The 7186-nt window shown below is 50.7% G+C and overlaps 1 protein-coding gene across 1 annotated transcript in view; it reads left to right on the top strand.

The window, feature by feature from the left end:
- Window positions 1-3124: 3124 nt before the first annotated feature.
- The window catches only part of SIK2 (salt inducible kinase 2), a 64089-nt gene continuing 60027 nt past the window's right edge, over window positions 3125-7186 (top strand). The window contains exon 1 of the mRNA XM_058194357.1: window positions 3125-3420. The gene's annotated coding sequence lies outside the window, so the exon portion shown is untranslated. The remainder of the gene's footprint in view (window positions 3421-7186) is intronic.

The following is a 7186-nucleotide window of genomic DNA, read 5'->3' as shown; positions in this document are numbered from 1 at the left end:
CGGTGCAGGGCTCAGGGGCTTTGGGGGTAGAGCAGGGGCTGCAGTTCAGAGGGAGGCTCTGTCAGTTCGGCGCTTCAAACTGTCCTGTGCACCCAAAAGCCCGACGCAAACTGTACTGTGACAAATGGGCCACGGCAAAGGGACCGTGGCCCAAAGTGCCGGGTCATAATAACATGGAGGCGAAACCCTGGTAGAGAAACAGGCAGTGCCAAGAGTTCGAGGCAAAAAGTCCTGGACCCTGAAGCAGGGGGCTGGCCTAGAAGACCTCAAGGTTCTATTCTATTCTATTCTATTCTATTCTATTCTATTCTATTCTATTCTATTCTATTCTATTCTATTCTATTCTATTCTATTCTATTCTATTCTTTCTATTTCTATTCGAAATGAAACTGAAGCTCAAGATACTTTGGCCACCAGATGAGAAAAGAGGACTCCTTGGAGAAGATACTGATGTTGGGAAAGAGGGAAGGCCAAAGAATGGGGCTCCAGAAAATGAGATGGTTAGATGGTGTCATCAATGCAATGAACATGAATTTGGGGAACAGGGGTACTAATGTGCTGTGGTCCACAGGGGCTGCGAAGAGTTGTGCACGACTTAGCGACTGAACAACCGTAACTAAACCAGCGTCACCCTTCTCCTGAACTTCACAACTCGGTCATATCCTAAAATTACACACTACAAATATTAATTTGCAATGCCATTGAAGTTACAGTTGCATCGATGCAAGATGCAAATTCAATTTATTCTATCCCAAAGGTGCTTTTTTCAAGAGGCAACTGGACTTTCTGGTTTTTCTGTGAAGACGCTTCTCGCATGAGAAGCAAAACGCCTTCAAAGGAAAACCAGAACGTACAGTTGCCTCTTGGAAAAAGTCCGATGAGAACAATCAACCCATAGAACAGAAGTTGCCTTCGGATGTTGTGGGAGCTTCATCACCGGAAGCTTTCAAGAAGAGACCGGACTGCCACCTGTCAGAAATGGTGTAGGCCAGTGATGGGGGGACTGCGCGCGCACATGTCCACACCCATAATTCTATGTGCCCCACCCCTCATGCATGCATGTGCTCCCCCCTGAGCTCCCCCCCCCGCTTTTGGCACGTGATGGCACAGTCGCCCTCCCCAGGTTCCAGAGCCTTTCTAGGTCCCATTGGAAGTCAGCAAATGGGCAGTTTCCGGCCTCCGAAGGGCCTCCAGGGGGTTGGGGAAGGCTGTTTTCACCCTCCCCAAACTCCTAGAAAGGTTCTGGAGCCTGGGGAGAGCAAAAAAACGGGCCTTCCTTACCACCCCCCGGCCCTCCAGAGGCAGGAAACAGTCTGTTTCCCTACTTCCGGTGGGCCCAGAAGGCCCAAAAAATGAGCTGAGCTCGTCTGCCCACCACGGGCGTGCCACCTGCGCCATGGGTTCGCCATCACGGGTGTAGGGTCTCCTGCTTGGGCAGGGGGTTGGACTAGATGACCTACAAGGTCCCTTCCAGCTCCCTGGTCCTCTTGCAAAAGCACCTTTGGGGCAACCACGACTTGGATGACTTGGGAATCTCTTTTATCTTCCATCAATGCATTCGAATGTCTTCAGCGAGCTGGCTTTGCAGATGCACCTTGAAAGGTAAAAAGATAAAAAGAGATAAAAGCAGGCAGGTCAATTCCTAATTCCAAGACTTGTGCGTGATCGTTCCTTTGCTTGCATTAACTTCCTATTGGCAGGCTCTTTAGATCAGGGGTCTCCAACCGTGGCAACTTTAAGCCTGGCGGACTTCAGCTCCCAGAAAGCAAAGCTGGCTGGGGAAATTCTGGCAGTTGAAGTCCGCCAGGCTTAAAGTTGCCAAGGTTGGAGATCCCTGCTTTAGGTCCCAAGAGATCCAGAGTTTGCATTCCTGCAGGAGGATCCCCGAGCTCAGACCCAAAGCTACCCAATCCGGAATTAAAATTTACGCATTACAGGGAGTCCCGTCATTTGGACCAGAATTTAAACAAATATTAAACCGATTATTATAAGGGCCTCTGGTGGCTCAACAGACTAAGTCAGTCTGTTATTAACAGCAGCAGCCTACAATTACTGCAGGTTCTAGTCCCACCAGGCCCAAGGTTGACTCAGCCTTCCATCCTTTATAAGGTAGGTAAAATGAGGACCCAGATTGTTGGGGGCAATAAAAGTTGACTTTGTATATAATATACAAATGGATGAAGACTATTGCTAACATAGTGTAAGCCGCCCTGAGTCTTCGGAGAAGGGCGGGATATAAATGCAAATAAAATAAATAAATAAATAAATGAAATCCATTGAAATGGGGTTTTTAATGATGTTTGCCTCGAATCCTGTAGTTTTGAACTGAAACTGGGATATAAATGCAAATAGAAAAAATATTAATTAAACCAATGGTAGCAAAGTCACGGACTCCCTGTAATTCCAATCCAATGAGCAGATCTTGCAGTGTGAATGTTTTGATTTTTAAGGGGGGGGGGCAGATTTGGCCCCTTGCTTTGGATTCAAACCATGATCCTAGCTAAACAAACCCTGGTTTGAGACCAGACCAAACCAACATCGTCACCAGCTTCTCCCGGGCTCGGATCGCTACAGCGGGTCGCACGAGCCGAACGAGGCACATCCAGTGGTAAGGGAGATTTTTTTTGGGGGGGGGGCGGGGGGAGGGTTGGCCACGCGCGTGCTCAGGACGCGTGTCGACCCAAACCAAGCGGAAAGAAGGGGGCAGCTACGGCTCCTCCGTGACACATTCTCGGGATCGAAGGCTTTTACAGGCGACCTCCCCCACCCACCCAGGTCTGGACCCCTCTATGTGACAGAAGAGAGAGAGAAAAAAAAAGGGAAAAAAAAGGAAAGCGGTTCCCCTCACGATCCGTGCCCCGAGCGAGGGCTGCCTCGCGCGGGGCATGATGGGAATCTCTCCCGCTGGGGTGTTGTGTCGTTGGGTTTTTTTTTTTTTTCCCCTTTTATTTGGCGGGAGCGGCCCCGCCCCCTCGAGCCGAGCGGCCGGATTGGCGGCGGGCGGCGGTTGCCGGGGCGACGCGCTCCGCCCCGTGGTGACGCGCAAGGGGCGGGGCGTCCGAGAGGGAGGGAGGGAGGGAGCGCGCGTGCGCGTCCCCGCGTCCCCCTCCGGCTCCCTCAGCGGCTCTCCGTCCTTGGCGGCGGCGGCGGCGGCGGCGGGTGAGGCGCGGGAGCCGACCCGGGCAGCATGGTGATGGCCGAGCCCCGGCGGCTCCCTCCGGCCGCCGCCGCGCTGCTCCTGCAGCCCCGCCGCCGCCGCCGCCGCCGTCCTCCTCCCCTTCGCCGGCTCAGCCTCAGCCTCAACCGCCCCGCGGCGCTTCGGTGCCGGTGCGCGTCGGCTTCTACGAGATCGAGGGCACGCTGGGCAAGGGCAACTTCGCCGTGGTCAAGCTGGGCCGGCACCGCATCACGCGCAGCGAGGTGAGAGAGGGAGGGAGGGAGGGGGAAGGTCGTGGGAACGGGGAGACACGTGTCTGTGGGGAGGGATGGGGGGGGCTGACTCGAAAGGGGGTCCAGGATGTGAGAAGCTGGGATTTGGGGGTGAGGGGGGGGGCTTCCCTCTGCGCAAGGAGAGGGGGGTGTCCTGCTCTTTAGTATGCCTCCCAAGACCCTACCCCACATTTGGGACCCTAAAATGGGGAGGGTCTGGGGGGAAGCAGTAAGAGGATCCCCATGGCTTTGTGGGGGGGGCTCTTGCTCTCAATATGCCCCCTTGACCCTACCCCACATTTGGGACCCTAAAATGGGGGGGAAGCAGGGAAGCAGTAAGGGGATCCCCATGGCTTTGGGGGGGGGCTCTTGCTCTTCAGTATGTCTCCCCCAGATCCTCCCCACTGTTTGGGATCTGAAGTTGGGGGGAGGAAGCAGGGATTCAGTAAGGGGATCCCGTTGGCTTGGAGGAGATCCTGCTCTTCAATCTGCCTCTACACCCCCCCACCCCACATTTGGGACCCTAAATTGGGGGGGTGGGAAGAAGTAGGGATTAAGTAAGGGGATCCCCATGGCTTTGTGGTGGTGGGGCTCTTGCTCTTCAGTATGTCTCCCCCAGATCCTCCCCACTGTTTGGGATCTGAAGCTGGGGGGGGAGCAGGGATTCATTAAGGGGATCCCCTTGGCTTGGAGGAGATCCTGCTCTTCAATCTGCCTCTACACCCCCCCGCCCCACATTTGGGACCCTAAATTGGGGGGAGGCTGGGGGTAAGCAGGGGTTAAGTAGGGGGATCCCCACGGCTTTGGGGGGGGATCTTATTCTTCAATATGCCTCTCCCAGATCCTCCTCACTGTTTGGGATCTGAAGTTGGGGGGGGAGCAGGGATTCATTAAGGGGATCCCTTTGGCTTGGAGGAGATCCTGCTCTTCAATCTGCCTCCCCCTGACCCTGCCTCACATTTGGGACCCAAAATTGGGGCGGGGGGAGTAAGGAGTCAGGTAGGGCACCCCCATGGCTTTGGGGGGGGGTGCCCCCTCGCCTGCAATGCTGTGACACACACACCCCTCCAAGTCGGGACTGCAGTGACGCTGCAGACAGGCTGGCTGTGTTGCCCACCTTGCCCTGGGCATGGGGTTGCAGGTGGAAGGGCAGACAGACACCCACCCCCTGGAATGTGTGTGTGTGTGTTTGTGTGTGTCTCGGAGGTCAGGGTGTGAGAGAAAAGAGCAAATGGGGGGGTGGGGCGTCTGTAGGGATTCTCAGTCATCCAGGTTGTCCCGAAGGTCAAAAGCTAAGGAAATCCACTTGCCTTTTTTTTCGGGGAGGGGGGGAAGCAGCTTTGGGACAGCAATGGGGTGCATAGCCTGAAAGGGGGGACCCCCCCATGCAGATTGCTTGGTGCAGAGGTGCCCCCCCCCCCACAACCAAAGGCATGTGGTGCTCGACTGGCTTTGGAAGAAGGCTCCTGAGTGGTGCCGTTGCTCTTCTCGGGAGCTCGTGACAAACGCTGCTTCAGATCTTTCCAGAGATCTCTGTGGATCCAATGATAAGATCATCCCGGGAAGATTCCTCTCCTGGGCAGTAGATTCAAAGGCATCCATCTGAAGGTAGACGGGAGAGAGGATGAGTGGCAGGTTCAAATGTTGGCTTTCCTACCTGGCATTCTTTCCTAGGTACATCGCAACTCTTAAGTAGACCAGAGAAACTTTTATTTATTCTTTTTCTTTCTTTCCTGTTTATGTTATATTGTAATTTCTTGGCTGGGTTGTTGTGAGCCACCCAGGATTTTTGAGAATCGGGGAGCGTACACGTTTTATGTATCGGTATTATGTTCAGACTGGATTTAGTATTTTTATTCACCTTTCGATTCCTTTCCAAGGATCTGAGATAGGCAAATGTGGTTTAATGGTGTTAAAAGATGGAAACGGAATAGAAGCTGATCCAAAATTGCCTTTTTGCAGTTGATTGATGGAGATTCTGTCAGTGTCGAAGGTATTCAAGGGTTGCTCCGTTTGTTTTGGGATTGAAGCCAAGGCACCTGTCAATATCGGTACTGCTTTTGCTTTCTTACTATTGCTACTACTACCACTTTAAAAATGGTTGTTTGTGGCTTTTCGATGTTTGATGATGTGAAACCTGAAATGACATTTGAATCTGTGGATGCTGCGCTTGTAAGTGGCTTTTGGAAGCTTTTTTTGGGGGGAAGGAATGGTGGTAGCCTCTGTGTTTCTTCCTTAAAAGGTAAATAATAAATAGGATAGAATAGAATTTTTTATTGGCCAAGTGTGACTGGACACACGAGGAATTTGTCTTTGGTGCATATGCTCTTAGTGTACATAAAAAGCACAACAAAGAATGTTCTTTCTGTGCCAACTCAGAAAGCTCAAACTGCCCAAGGAGTTGCTGATCCAGTACTACAGAGGAATGATTGAGTCTGTTATCTGCACCTCTATAACTGTCTGGTTCGGTTCTGCAACCCAACAAGACAGACACAGACTTCAGAGGATAATTAGAACTGCAGAAAAAATAATTGCTACCAACCTGCCTACCATTGAGGACCTGTATACTGCACGAATCAAGAAGAGGGCCGTGAAAATATTTACAGACCCCTCGCATCCTGGACATAAACTGTTTCAACTCCTACCTTCAAAACGACGCTACAGAGCACTGCACACCAGAACAATTAGACACAAGAACAGTTTATTCCCGAACGCCATCACTCTGCTAAACAAATAATTCCCTCAACACTGTCAAACTATTTACTAAACCTGCACTACTATTAATCTTTTCATCGTATCCATCACCCATCTCCTTCCACTTATGATTGTATCTTTGTTGCTTGTATCCTTACGATTTATACTGATATTGATTGCTTCCTGATTGCTTACTTGTACCCTATGACTATCATTAAGTGTTGTACCTTAGAATTCTTGATAAACATTTCTTTTATGTACACTTAGAGCCTATGCACCAAGACAAATTCCTAGTGTGTCCAATCGCACTTGGCCAATAAAAAATTCTATTCTATTCTGTTCTCTTCTCTTCTCTTCTCTTCTCTTCTAAAGGAGAATAAAATACATTCATCGAGAATAAAAGGATTCAACTCTTAGTGATAGTCAAGGTTACTTATAAGCAATCAAATCGTACTAGAAAACAAAAACTATATAAATTAGCAACATGGTTATAGTAAGTGGGAAGCGATAGATACTAGTAAGCAAGAGAATAATAATAGTAATATATTATGGAATACAGAATTCTACTCCTCCTCCTTATCCTGAGAAATTGTAGCAGCTGCTCCAAGGAAAAACATGGAAGACTACCAAAGATGGTGTGAGGACCACCTCGGTAAGTGGCTTCTTTGGAAAAGACTACCTCAAGAGAAGGTGGTCTTTCTCCAAACGGAGAGCCCCTGTCCTCTTTTTCCCCCCACCTCCAAATAAGTAGGATGCTCCTGCAGGGTGTAGACGAGGGGGAACAATACCGCCTTATGGCAGCTGAATATATTTCTGAGACTTTGTGCACGGAACGTGACCAAAAGGAAAGTCTTCAGGAAGACCTCCTTCAAAGATCAAAGGCCCTCCTGTTTGCTTGATTTCTGGATGATCTTTGCGTCTCTCTCTGTGAGGGGCTGGAAATAGCTTCCTGTCAATGTTTAGCTACACCATCTAGGGCAGGGGTCTCCAACCTTGGCAACTTTAAGCCTGGAGGACTTCAACTCCCAGCAAAGCTGGCTGGGGAATTCTGGGAGCCACAGTA

The sequence above is a fragment of the Ahaetulla prasina genome, chromosome 9 (assembly GCF_028640845.1).
Source record: "Ahaetulla prasina isolate Xishuangbanna chromosome 9, ASM2864084v1, whole genome shotgun sequence".
NCBI lineage: Eukaryota > Metazoa > Chordata > Lepidosauria > Squamata > Colubridae > Ahaetulla > Ahaetulla prasina.
Note: the sequence above shows the minus strand (reverse complement) of the source record. Positions and strands in the feature narration are given on the sequence as shown.